The 13,762-nt window shown below is 27.4% G+C and overlaps 1 protein-coding gene across 1 annotated transcript in view; it reads right to left on the bottom strand.

The window, feature by feature from the left end:
* LOC136078008 (leucine-rich repeat serine/threonine-protein kinase 1-like) overlaps positions 1-13,762 on the bottom strand; it is a 106,077-nt gene that overhangs the window by 1,006 nt on the left and 91,309 nt on the right. The window lies entirely within an intron of this gene.

The following is a 13,762-nucleotide window of genomic DNA, read 5'->3' as shown; positions in this document are numbered from 1 at the left end:
CTATTATTTTTGTTAACTCGTGGTATTTTAAAAATACACAAATTCGTTTTGAAATTTAAAAAATGTGGTTTTTAAATACGACAGCGTTGAGGCCCAATACACAGCAATTAGAAGTTTTTTAGATGCTTTTGATCTCATACAGCTCGCCCACTTCTCATTTTAAACTCATAAAGTCCATCCACTTCATCACTTCACTTTTGATCTCATACAGTACACCCACTAGCTCTGGCTATTTAAAAGGGGTTTGTACAAGATTAACTAAGTTTCCTGGCCGACCATTATTTTTGTTAACCTACTGCCATCATGTCAGAGAGATTCAAATAGCCGCAGCTGTAAATAAAACAATAGTAAGATAAACCTACTTCATTTTAAAATACCTTTTAGCAAAAACAAAGTATATTTTTCTAATTTTAAAATTATTTGCGTTTAGACTTTTGAGAAGTGTAGAGATTATTTTAAACTTGTGTAAAATATTCAGATCATTAGGTGAAAATTAACAAATATGAAGCTGTTTCACACGCCTTGAATTTCATGAAATTCAAGTTGCGTTTCTCTGCAATCAGGCAGATTCTTATTATGAGTAATAAAATACTCAAAGAGATCAATAGAATGACTGACTATATTTCTCTCTTCAGGGTATCGCAGTTTTTACCCTGCTACATTTCTGATTCTTCAATTTTTAAACTTATTTTCATAAGTTTTGATATTTTAATTTTATTATTTAAGAATAATTTGTCATAAAGTAACAAATTATTTAAAATAATGTTTTGCAAAAGGGATTAAAATCAGATTTAAAATACAAAGAAAATAAATCTAAACCAATTTTTTTTTTTCCAATGACAGACTTAAAAATGAAATCGATAGAAATAGCACATTGATTTTATCTTGTCAAAACTAAATGTCATTAAGTTTTTAGCAGGGTCATTATATACCTTATTTTATCAACATTGCATTATTTTTAATTTACACTATTAAAATCAACAAAACTATTGGCAAATGTATATTGAGCCTGCTGTAGAAGTGAAATTCAAATCATGGTCAAATCATAGAGGTGTTTGGTGCTGGCGTAAGCAATCTTTTGACCGAGATCACAATATGAAAATGGTGAAAGGTTTTGTATTCAAAAGCAAATGGAGGTCCGAAAAGATGTAAAAATGGAAGGAATTAAAGCTAAAATGGAAGGAATCAAAGCTTTTCCTTCTGAAAGCAGTTTTTGTTGATAAAGACTAGCCACTAGGTCTTGAGCTATATTTTACCAGACTACTGTGTAATTTTTGGTACTCTAGGTCATAGTTTGAAAAAATGCTTACGGATGAGACTCCCTCAGACTTTTTGGTTACAATGAATTCCAAAACTTTACTATTTGCTATATTTTTTTTTGTTCCAAACCTCCAATCATTGCAACTTTTTAAATTCTCATCATGCCTCATTATTTGACATAAGTATAAATATAAAAATATTTAGATTTTAGTCATGTTAGCTCAAACACCAAAAAATGGTGGATCCGTCACTGCCTCAGACCTCTTGCTTCTGAAGCAAATTTGCTTTAGAATTTAGTGTTTAAACGCTGCAAATGATTAATAAGTATTTATATACATATAAATTTTTAGCTTAAGACAAATATCTCAAGAAAAATTTAAAAACATAATTTTTAAATATATTTTTAAGGTTCAGAGTTTGCAGTTAGGTATCGGATCAAAATTCAAATTATTAGAACCATTCAACAGCAAGAAGGCAAGAAAGCAGTCGCGCTAGCTCCTTGAATCCACTCTTCTTTCTTAATGGTTTTTTAAAAGAATTTTAAAAAACCATTTTAAAAAAGTAGCTTCTGAAGCTTCTCCAAGCTCATCACACTCTCTACATAATTTCAAATAAATTTTACTGGAAGCACAGCAAAATTGAATTTTTAATTATGAAATATTTTTCTTAAAACAAGAAATTTATTTCTTGTTTTAAGAAATAAATATCCTACCCTGCAATTTATTTTTAAAAACAAGAAATATATTTCATGTTTTGAGATATAAATTTCTTAAACTCTGGTCAATAGATTTACAATTTTGCTGTGAGTTCTGATGAGTTGTAAGCAACTTTGAAATATTTTTTGAACTCTAAAATATTTTGATAAGAAACTTGAAATTTCTTGATGAATATAAGTCTAGTTAAAAATAGTACAAAAAAATATTTCATCAACTTGATGCTCTGTTGTTTGAGGCAGGGGGAAGGGGCTAAAATTTTGGGTTTTTTTGTACCCAGGCTCCAATCATCATTAATTTTTGAAAAGCATCCTTATTTAACATAAGTATAAACATATAAATGTTTGAGTTTGCTCCATGTCTGGAAGTTAGATATCTCAAAGACTAAAAAATGCTGGCGCCACCCCTGTATATATATGTATTAGGGTGGTTTTGTTAATATGTAAAAAAAATTTTAATTAAACTTTAAAGCTGATATTTAGTGAGACTTGATAAAAAAAATATAGGTAAAAATGTTTTGCAAACTGATAATGATAACTGGTCCGGCAAACCCTATTTTGGACCCCTAATTTGCGTAAGAACTTAATCTTGAAATTCTGTGTTTATTTCATACAAAATTCTGCTATAAATTGTTTAACATTACGCCTAAAAACAAATAATATAAAGTATTGTAATGTTACTACATAGATAGTTCACAAAGGAGCCAAAGTGCAGGAATATATAAGTTTACCCTCTCCCCATTATTTACCAAATTTTTTTTAAATGCATACTTTCATTACATTATTGAAAAGTAATTTACAAGCAATAATTTTTTGCAAACATTTCTATGTAAATAACAGCTAAAAATGCACTTCCGCCGTGCTCTGTGACAAGACCGTTAGGTCTTCTTGGGGCACCTAAATTACAAAAAAAAACACAAAAAAAACAAAGTTTATACTTTTTCTAAACTCTCTATTGCGAATTTTGTTACAGGACAGTCAATGAAACTAATTGACTTTCTTAATCTACCAACAAAATTTTTGACATCGTCTCCAGAAGCATGGTGTATTCGTGATAAAAACAAGGCTGCTTGTAAGATAGTTCATGCCATGAAAGTGGTTAATAATTGTGCTGAGGCGGCAATTAAATTGGCCAATCACTTAAATAAAGTTTTAACAAAAAATGACACTCAAAGCCATTATGAGTACCATAAAAAATATTTTTCTACTGAAGCTACAAAGTGACAGTTATGTAATAATCATCCCAAAAACTATAGTTAAAAAAACTAACGATATGTTTAAAAAGAAGGAGCTTTTTAAAAAATTTAGAATAGCCATTTTTTTTATACTACTATTTTTTATGTCTTCGAGCTAATAATGCCCAGTTACCATCATCAGTTTGCAAAAAGAAATTTAACTGTATACTTTTCTTATTGAACCTCACCAAATATGAGAGTGTGTGATTTCATATTCAGAAAAAATTTTTTTTAACCCTCCCTAATATATATATATATATATATATATATATATATATATATATATATATATATATATATATATATAATATATATATATATATATATATATATATATATATATATATATACTATATATATATATATATATATATATATATATATATATATAAATATATATATATATATATATATATATACATATATATATATATATATATATATATATATATATATATATATATATATATATATATATATATATATATATATATATATTACATATATACCGCATATATATATACACACACACATATATATATATATATATATACATATATATATATATATATATATATATATATATATATATTATATATATATATATATATATATATATTAACAAATAAATTATGTTAGTGTATTCTACAGGCAGAGTGCTCAATGTTCTTAAAGAACAGAGCAATAATAAATTAGTAAAAACACTTATCTATTTTTTTCTTTCTTCTACACAGTGTTTCTCTATCAGGAAGAATCATTCAAGTTTCTTACTGATGAACCTACTGATGGAGAAACACTGTGTAGAAAAAAGGAAAAATTAGATAAGTGTTTTTACTAATTTGTTATTGCTCTGTTCTTTAAGAACATAGAGCACTCCCTTTGTAGAATACACTAACATAATTTATATATATATATATATATATATATATATATATATATATATATATATATATAAATATATATATATATATATATATATATATATAAATATATATATATATATATATATGTATATATATATATATATATACATATATATATATATATACATATATATATATATATATATATATATATATATATATATATATATATATATATATATATATATATATATATATATATATATATATATATATATATATATATATATATATATATATATATATATATATATATATATATATATGCAGTATATATGTAACCAAGTTCTCTAATCATCTTTAATCATCATCTACTATCATTCACTAAAATGGTCTTTCAAGTAACTTTTCTTTTGTTGAATCTTATATCTTGCAAAATTCACAAGATATCTCAGAAACTAGGCTTAAATCCACAGACTATTCTTTTATGTGCTTTCACTTAACACTAATTAACTCTATAGCCTTTCTCTTTGTTCTTTATTGCTCTCCTTCATCTCAAAGCTGCACTCTTTTTGATGCCATTTTTTAATCAAATTGAGCGCTTTTCTATTTATTTTTCAGCCAATGTCATGGTTGTTGCTGACTTTAATGCTCATCACACTGATTGGCTTGGCTCTGGTGTCAGTGACTCGGCAGGTGTAAAGGCCCGCAAATATTTCTTTAACACAAATAATCAACTTTCCAATTCGCTTTCCAGACAATTCAAATCATTTATCTTCTCTACTCAACTTATGTCTTGTTTCTGATTTTAGTCAGTGCTCAGTTTGTCCACCTTCACCCGTAGGTGCTTCTAATGGCACTTAAAGCAACAGTTTAAGCTATCTAAAACCATTATCTCATTCTTTTTTATTATCAGAATCCTTCTATCATTATACGCCGTATAACTACCTTAAAGCTGACTGGGACTCTTTCTGTGATTTTCTTTGAGATGGCCCTTGGCTAAAAATCTATCATCTTCCTGCTGGAAAATTTGTCATTACTTTTGTATCGATCGCCAAAACAATTCTTTAGAAAACAAACGTCTATTTACAACTGCTAGAAACCAATAAAAAAAAGATTTTTTCTAATACCAAAACCCACTATTTTCAGGTCACAAAATTTTGTATTTTATCTCTAAAATTAGGCTCTAGAGACTCATGGACAACTTTTAACAGTGTCTATACTAAGGGCAAATCTGTTATTTTACCTTTCTTGCATCGTTCAGATTTTGTTATAAAGTTTGGCATGCTGGTTCACTCCATAAGCTCTTTTCTTACCGTGTCTCAGGTAACATCGTTAAGATTATTGAATCCTTCTTTACCAATCATAGTACAAAAGTTGTCCTTTTTCTTCTAATTTCAGGGGTTCTTCAAGGTTCTTGGCCCTTTACTTTTTTTAGTTTACATAAACAATCTTCCTTAAATTATCTTAACTAAGATGGCATTGTGCGCAGATGGTAACACCATTTATTATTGTCTTGATAAGAAGCCAAAACTCTGATTGCTTGGAGGGGGCATTTGTGCTTGAAAAGGATCTAACTTTTATTACTGCAACGGCTCTCATTGGCTAATAAATTTTAACTCAGATAAAGCCTAATTGTTTCAGTTAATTGTTATGGCATCAGTCTTTTGATCTTTTTATATTTATAAACAGTAATGAACTTAATGAATTATCTGCCTTTCGTCTTCTAGGATTAAACTTTACTTAGAAACCATATATCAAATCTAATGCAAAATACAACAGCTAAGGTTGCATCTCTGTAAAGTACTCACAACTCCAAGCAGTACAAGAAACCTTTCTTATTATACCTTTATACCGAAGGAGGGTTTGGATTAAATTTCTCGAAGCTGCATTCTTCCCCTATTTGTAAAAGAAATTCAAGACAATCGCAAAATTGTCTTGAACTTCTTTTACAAATAGGAAATTCAGTTTGTTTTTCCAATTCGATTTTACTTTGTTAATGTGGGAAAACATACGTTCTCTTTTAGGCATTTGTAAACGGACTAAGTAAGAACAACTCAAATTTGTCTAATATATTTCTGTATTCAGCAATAATTATATCTATAGTTGTAAATGTTTTTTTCCACATTTTCAAATAATATTCACCAAACGAATTCTTTAACATTGAAAAAATTTAACTTTTTAAATCAATCCACCCAATGAAAATTTTACCTGTGTCACATCCCCCATTTTTTAAAAGATTTTTAAAATAAGAAACTGCTTCTGCTATTTCTTTATCACCAAATGTAATTACAGGGTTTGTCAGCCAAAAAGATGTCTAACAGAAAAACTAAAATACAGAATAAAGGAGATGCATTAATATCTTTAAAACGCAAATCCATACTATTTGTTAAACTATTCATTATATCAGTATAAATAAACGCGTTGCACTGATGCATTTGATTTATTAAAATTTGGTAAAAATCAATTGAAAAAGTAGTCTTTTTCGACTACACTTTCAATTAATTTTTTTAAGATTGTTAAAATAGTTTGCTTTGTTGAAATATTGTGCAACAAATTATTTAAGAGAGTTTTAAGTTTTTCCATTTTCCAATCAAATTGTTGCACCCACCGGACAGCTTTTATTGGATCATGTAAGTCTTGCTGGAAGCCAATACTCAAGCGTCTCAACAGTGCAAGAACATCTAGATAAACAGATAAATATATTACAAGAGATGATTTTTCTAATTTTTTAAAAAATCTCTTCAACTCAGCTTTTTTTAACGGCAGAGATTCTGTTTGGCTATGAGACTATCTATAAGAAATATATGTACCATTATTATATAAAGCTATTTTCATTTTTTATATTTTCATATTGCATTCCATTTGTGATCCAGCAAGTGTATTCAGTACCGAATGATTTTGTTGGTTAAGGAACAGATTTTTTCCAAGTTCTGATAGAAGTTTTAATTCTCATAAACATTTCAGCGATTGTTTATAAAAACAATGTAACTTTACTAAGAATTCACATTTTGCAAATGCAATTATTCACATTTTGCAAATGCAATTATACACGTTTTGCACAAATTACTCAAATTTTGCAAATGCAGTGTACCTTTCAAAACCAGCTTGTAATGCAAGCTCGAGACGACGGTTGAAATAACGTATTACTTGAACTCATGGAGATTTTTTTTTTTAAGTACAGCTCCAAAACCAGAGTGAACACCATGATTTATGCTTGCTCCGTCTGCATTTAACCCTAATAGATTTTTAGTCATGTCAGTTATTCCAACTAATGCAAATGCTTGCTCAAGACAGATTTGTAAACCAAAGACATTATGATTGCCAAGGTTTTCAACCAATAAAAGTTTAATGCATGGACTGCCTAAAACAAAAACAATACATACATTAATTCTGGTTCCAGTGAAGCAATATCACAACTGTCATCATTTAAAATTGATTAATATCTTGACAAAAAATAAAAATTGAATAATATCTCTATAAAATAATTTCTGAAATAATCTTTAGCAATTTGACCAATGTAAACATTTGTAAAAATATCAGCGGCTTGATTAGTTGAATAACTAATTTTAATGTTTTATTGCTATTATTTTTTTGCCTGCAAGATAACATTGATTGGAACTTAATGTGAAAAAAACCATACCAACTTATTTATACTCTATTGATAATAAATAAAACCGCTATTTTTTGTTTAGAAATATAGTCTGCCATTTGTAAAAAATGCAAAAGCCTAAAGCCAATGTGTGAAATTAAGTTAAAAAATGCAAGTCAAAAGTTCCCAATAAATAAAGATAATTATGAGACAGATTTTAAAATACGTTGCTCTTTTTCTTGGGAACTGATTAGAATTCAGCATCTAACTTTTAACTAAGAAAAACTTATGAAAATGCTTTAGATATCATGCTAATGTAAAATTGTTCTATAAAAACTTCTATAAAAACTTATAAACTTTTTACTTTATCAAGTTTTTATCTCAAATGTAATTTTTATATAAAAGTAGTTTCTGAAAATTAGTTTTCTATATTAATATCTATATAATATTAATCCTATAGAATATTATCATATAGGATTTATGGTATAAAAACCTGTTCTTATGTATTGAATTTTTTTAAGTTTATATTATTTAGTGTTACTTATTATTTAGTTTTATTATGTAAGATTGTTAAGAATATAACTTCGTGTTTTAAAAAATAAAACGTGTTTTAAAAAACTAAAGCTTTCAAGTTTTCGGATTTTATTTTGGACTATGTATTCAAATGTGTTTTTTGTTGTGCTGGTAAAAATAAATTTATTAAACTGTGCATCGTTTTTATCAAACAACGTAAATTTTGTATTTATTATAGTTATTTGCTTTCGGTGATGAAAAAGAATTTTGTTAATAACTAATTAATATGATATAAGATCTCATTATAAAACCATATTATTACTATTACTTTTATTTTTATTTAAAATTATGATTTAAAATTTAATATTTAATTCATTTTATAAATCATCAAGAAATATTGTTTTTATCGAGCTAACATGGCTAAAGGTAAAAATATTTTAATTGAAATTAAAGAAAGGACCCTCTAAAACCTCAAAATATTTAATAAAGCAATGTAAAATCAGAAGAAGATAAAGTGTTTCAAAGTCTGTTGTTTCAAAAAGAATAACAATTTTTAAAATTTTCAATATCATTTCACTGCAATGACATCGCAAATGACGGAAGTGTTTATTTAAAAGGAAAAAAAGCGTTTATTGAAAAAGAAAAAAGAGAAAAGGAAATGCGAAGGAAAATTTTTTGAAGAATAAAAAAGATTAGTTAAAAGTTAAGTAAAATAAGAAAATTATTAAAAGGAATAAATGAATTATAAGATTGAAGAAAAATAAAACACGAAAATGAATAAAAGAATAAAATAACAAACAGATTTTATAAAACAAAAACAAAACAAAGAAAATCAATTAAAAGCAAAGTTTCAATTTAAAAGAAAAAAGTTTGACATAATGATATAAAAAACTTATTAAAACGTAAAAATAACCAGTTTTTCTACACTTTTTTTTTCCGGCAAAAATAACGAAAGATTAAACACGAGATTATTATTTTTTTATCTTATTTTATTTCGTAGAATTTTTTGTGTTTGCATATTCGTTTAGTAGTTTTTGCTTTCATTTTGTAGTTTATGTGTTTGCCTTTTTGTTTGTGTAAAGTTTGTTAATATTTGTGTGTTTGTAGCTAATTACTTTTATTGTTGTGCTCTGTTTTTCTATTTTACCACATTTTCTACACCTTTTTTACGCCAAAAATAACATAAATTTTTGTGTTTCGCCTTTTTTTTTGTGTAAAGTTTATTTTTGTTTGTGCTGTTTTGATAATTATTTTCTTTTTGTTTGCTGTTGTTGTTAAGTGTTTTCATATTATTTTGTCTTATCATTTATTATTTTTTGACTTAATATTTTTTAAATTATTTAAAAAAACTTTATTTAACATTTTTATATTTCTTTAAATTTTTTTATATAACATTAAGTGCTTGAATCCTGTATTTCTACTTTTTTTCCCTTTGTTTGTATTTACCTAGCTAGGTAAATACAAATACAAAATAAACGTTAATACAGCTGTTAATCTAGCTAAATTAACAGCTTTTTCATAGCAGATTAAACAAGAAAGTTACAAGAGTCTCAGTGAAATTAGTTAGGGGAAATGATGGCATACCGGTCATATTTCCAATAAAATTGGTTTTGGTAAAAAAACGATTAGACCTACATGACTATACTGACTTTACATTAGTTTTAGTGAAAAAACGTCTCTTGTGCACAAGTATTGTTTTTATAATCAACAAAAATTTTGGGATGTGCTGTAGTAGTTTTATTTCCTTCATATATTTAAGATTGTGATTTTACTATTAACTGTGCAGAAATGAAATTTTCATGCATTTTATATTGAAGTTTTGTGCATTTAGTGGAATAGTTACTTTAATTTTATCTTTTAAACAAAGCTGACACAGCTTGTTTTAATGAAAATGATGACTTTTACCCATGATGGCATACTGACGAGTTTTTTTTATAAGAAAAACTTATTTTTAAGTAAAGTTAAAAGAAAGCGATGCTCCAAAATTTTTTTTGGCCCAAAAAATACGTAAAACGCAATATATGCTATGCGCATGCGCAAAATTTTACGATGCTGGTGTGTAGCATGAAATGGTAAATTAGGATGGTTTCGAGTAATTTTTGGCTTTTCTGAGGGAAGACTCTAAGATTAAATGAAATCATTAAGTTACCCTCGATCCTAACTAGCCCCATCCTTCCCTATGCCATTATAGGAGCAGTGGTTGCCTATGATGGCATTCTTGCGCTTTTTTTTACAATAAAAATAACTTATAAAAAAAATAAAACTGATAAAAACTCCCAGGGTAATTATTGTTCTAGATGTAACAATGAACGTATCCATATCAAAACTTTTATTATTGGTCTTCAGGATACTGAATAATGAAGCTTCAAAGTTAAGTATGCCATCATAGGCGCCTTTCCCCTATATTTAACTTTTAAGATCAATAAAAACTGTTTACAGTTTTTCAAGAAACAAAAAATTTAAAGACCAAAAATTTTACCGGAAGTTTGCAATCACTTAATTTACCCCTTGTACATATATAAATGCAGCATTAAACCTACACGGATGTGTGCATAAAAAACCAGGAAGTTGCTGGTGCTTCAGTAAATACATAGACTATCAAAAAGCCTGTCTGCGAAGAAGTGCTGCTACATTGACTGAGGGTTTGGCATGGAACAGCAATATTTTCTTTCACTATCCATTTTTTTCTTCTTTTTTCTGAACAATTAAAGCGCACTGTTTTACATTAAGAGCTTAAAAATGATATTAGGAAATTGTGTCCTTACATATGGATTGAATAATGTGTGTGTATATGTACATATATATATATACATATATGTATGTATATATATATATATATATATATATATATATATATATATATATATATATATATATATATATATATATATATATATATATATATATTTAAACAACTTTAAAAAGTATTCTGCACAATAGAGTGCTCAATGATCTAAAAAGAACAGAGGAATTATATATTAGTAGAAAATCACTTAACTAAATTTTTTTCCATTTGACACTGTGTTTCATCAACAAAGATTCATCAGAAATGAATGATCAAATTAATAAAACTTCAATTTATACCAAAAATTAAATTACAGGAAGTTGCAAATGTTTTAACTACTGTAAATTTTCACACATTTGTGGAATTTGCTGACACTATTATAAAAAGAACTCTTTAGAAATGATTACTTATGCTATTTAAAAATTTTTTTTTTTAAAAAAGGGTAGTTAATGTAAATATTACTTGAACTCATTTATTTTTATAGTTTTTCAGGAGAAACTTATTTTCGTGCCTACATTTAGAAATTAATTCTATCTTTTGTTTAATAAGCATTCTTGATTTGCATGTGTAATTATTTAAAATTTTTCTTGTAGGCATAGTATGCATTTTTTGGAAATATTGCTATATGCAGGCGCTGTTTTAAAGATAGACCAATTCAGTATAAAATCATCAATATTTTTTTCTTTTAATTCCCATATATATTTTGGCAGCATGGTGTCTTTTGAATACTTTTTATTCTTGAAAGATTGCTTATGATTGGCAAAACGTTTTTTCCATTCACCCTCTGTTATGTCAATATATTGTTTATCAGGTACATTCTTATAGGAAACAACACATTTATATACCACATTTTTTGATAATTAACTTCCACTCATTGGACAATTGTATTTTTGTTTACAGTTACAATTTTCTGTAGTTTTTTCATTTAGGATTTCTTTTTTGTTTAACAAAGCCTTAGCGTGACCTTTTATAATTCTTTCCATATTTTTTGTGCAACTGTAGCTAACTTTAATTGTATTTCGATTAAAAATTTTATGTAATTTATTAGATCGTGGAAAATGCCTATCGACCAATTTTAAAAACACTTTTCCTATGTTAGTAGAAACATTTTTGCTATATGGGGGGTTGAACCAAATTACATTTCTAGTTCTATTTCGTTTTTTTATATTCTTTTTTTCAGGGTCAAATTTTAGTTCAAAATTTTCAAAACCACTTTTTTTTAGGGCATCTTCAAATAATCGTTTAGAGGAATTGAATACATTTTCATTTGAGGAGTTTTGGTTTAGTCTGTTATTAATTGAAATCGGGATTTGTTTTAGAACTTGGGGTGGATGGTTAGAGTTAATGTTAATATACAATAGTTCATAAAAGCAAACAATATACAGATACGTCATTTATATTATACGCTAAAAGAAGCTTTCGAGTTATTCAAGGAAAAGCATCTGCACATAAAAATTGGACTCAGCAAATTTTGCGACCTTCGTCCACGTAATGTAAAATCAGTTACAAAATTTCCGCTTAATGTTTGTGTTTGTAGTTTGCATGAAATTATGCGATTTGCCTTAAATGCATTAACAAAATCAATTCAAGCGCCTTCAATCAAAGTTGGATCAGAAATGATAAATAACTTTGTTTGTGAACCGTACACATACGATTGCGCCTATGACGAGTGGAGAAAGCCTGAAACTAAAACATATGCAAACATTGAAAAAATTTCAAAAAAGTCTACTGTAACAGAACTCATCCAACACATATCAGCGATGCGTGATAAGTTCGTCAAACACGCATTTGTAAAGAAAAACCAATCAACAATTTTTAATAAACCGAATGAGGTTTCGATGAGTGTTAATTCTGAAATTGCGGTAATCCAAGTTGACTGGGCTGAAAACGCTCGGTGTTTCTATCAAAATGAGCCACAAGCAAGTTTCTATCATGACCCTAGCAGTCTGGAACATTGAGTTAAAAACATTTGCCATAGTTTCAGATTCAACTGATCATACTAAGTCTTCCGTTATACCGTACATTGACAAAATCCTTCACTTTATTCCCGATCAGGTCAAAGAAATACGCATGTTCAGCGATAATGCCACTTCTCAGTTCAAAAACAAAAGCATTATGGCTGCAATGGTTGTGTTTGAAAAACGTTTTCATAAAAAATTCTTCTGGCATTTCTTTGCAGCGATGCACGGGAAAGGAGTGGTTGACGGAATAGGAGCTACTGTTAAGCGAATCGCAGCCCTGAGAGTTAAAACTAGTCAATACGAAATCAGGTCAGCAGCAGATTTTGCGTTAGCATTACAAGATTTGCAAATATCTGTAATTCACATGTCAGAAAACGATACAAGACAACAAAAAAATAAACTTGGATTCAGTTCAATTTTAAGTTATTCAAGAAAAATCAAAGGTATATCAAAATTACATTATTTTTATGTTCAGAATGATAACGTTGTTCCGATGCTATTTTCACCTGAGTATAATTAAAATTTATTACAAAATAACAAAACTTTTTAAAATGATTTTAATTTCGTCTTTTTGTTTCGTCACTAAACGTTGCGTCACTGATCTGATAGTTTTTTTTTCTGTAAAATAAAACGATTTGAAAACTTTATTGTTTGTGGCTTTTTTTATGACTACCTTATTGCCAAATGAATAAATTACAACAAAAAAATCTAATAAGTCAAGCAAGAATTAAAATTTCAGCGAAAACTCCATTTAAAAGTATGCTGATAAAAAAACACTTTTTTCCGCGTTGCGTCACTGAACTCATGTTTTAATTTTTGCTATGTAGCAGTGTATTGTTAA

The sequence above is a fragment of the Hydra vulgaris genome, chromosome 03, assembly GCF_038396675.1.
Source record: "Hydra vulgaris chromosome 03, alternate assembly HydraT2T_AEP".
In the NCBI taxonomy this organism is placed as follows: domain Eukaryota; kingdom Metazoa; phylum Cnidaria; class Hydrozoa; order Anthoathecata; family Hydridae; genus Hydra; species Hydra vulgaris.
This window is presented reverse-complemented; position numbering and strand designations above follow the sequence as displayed.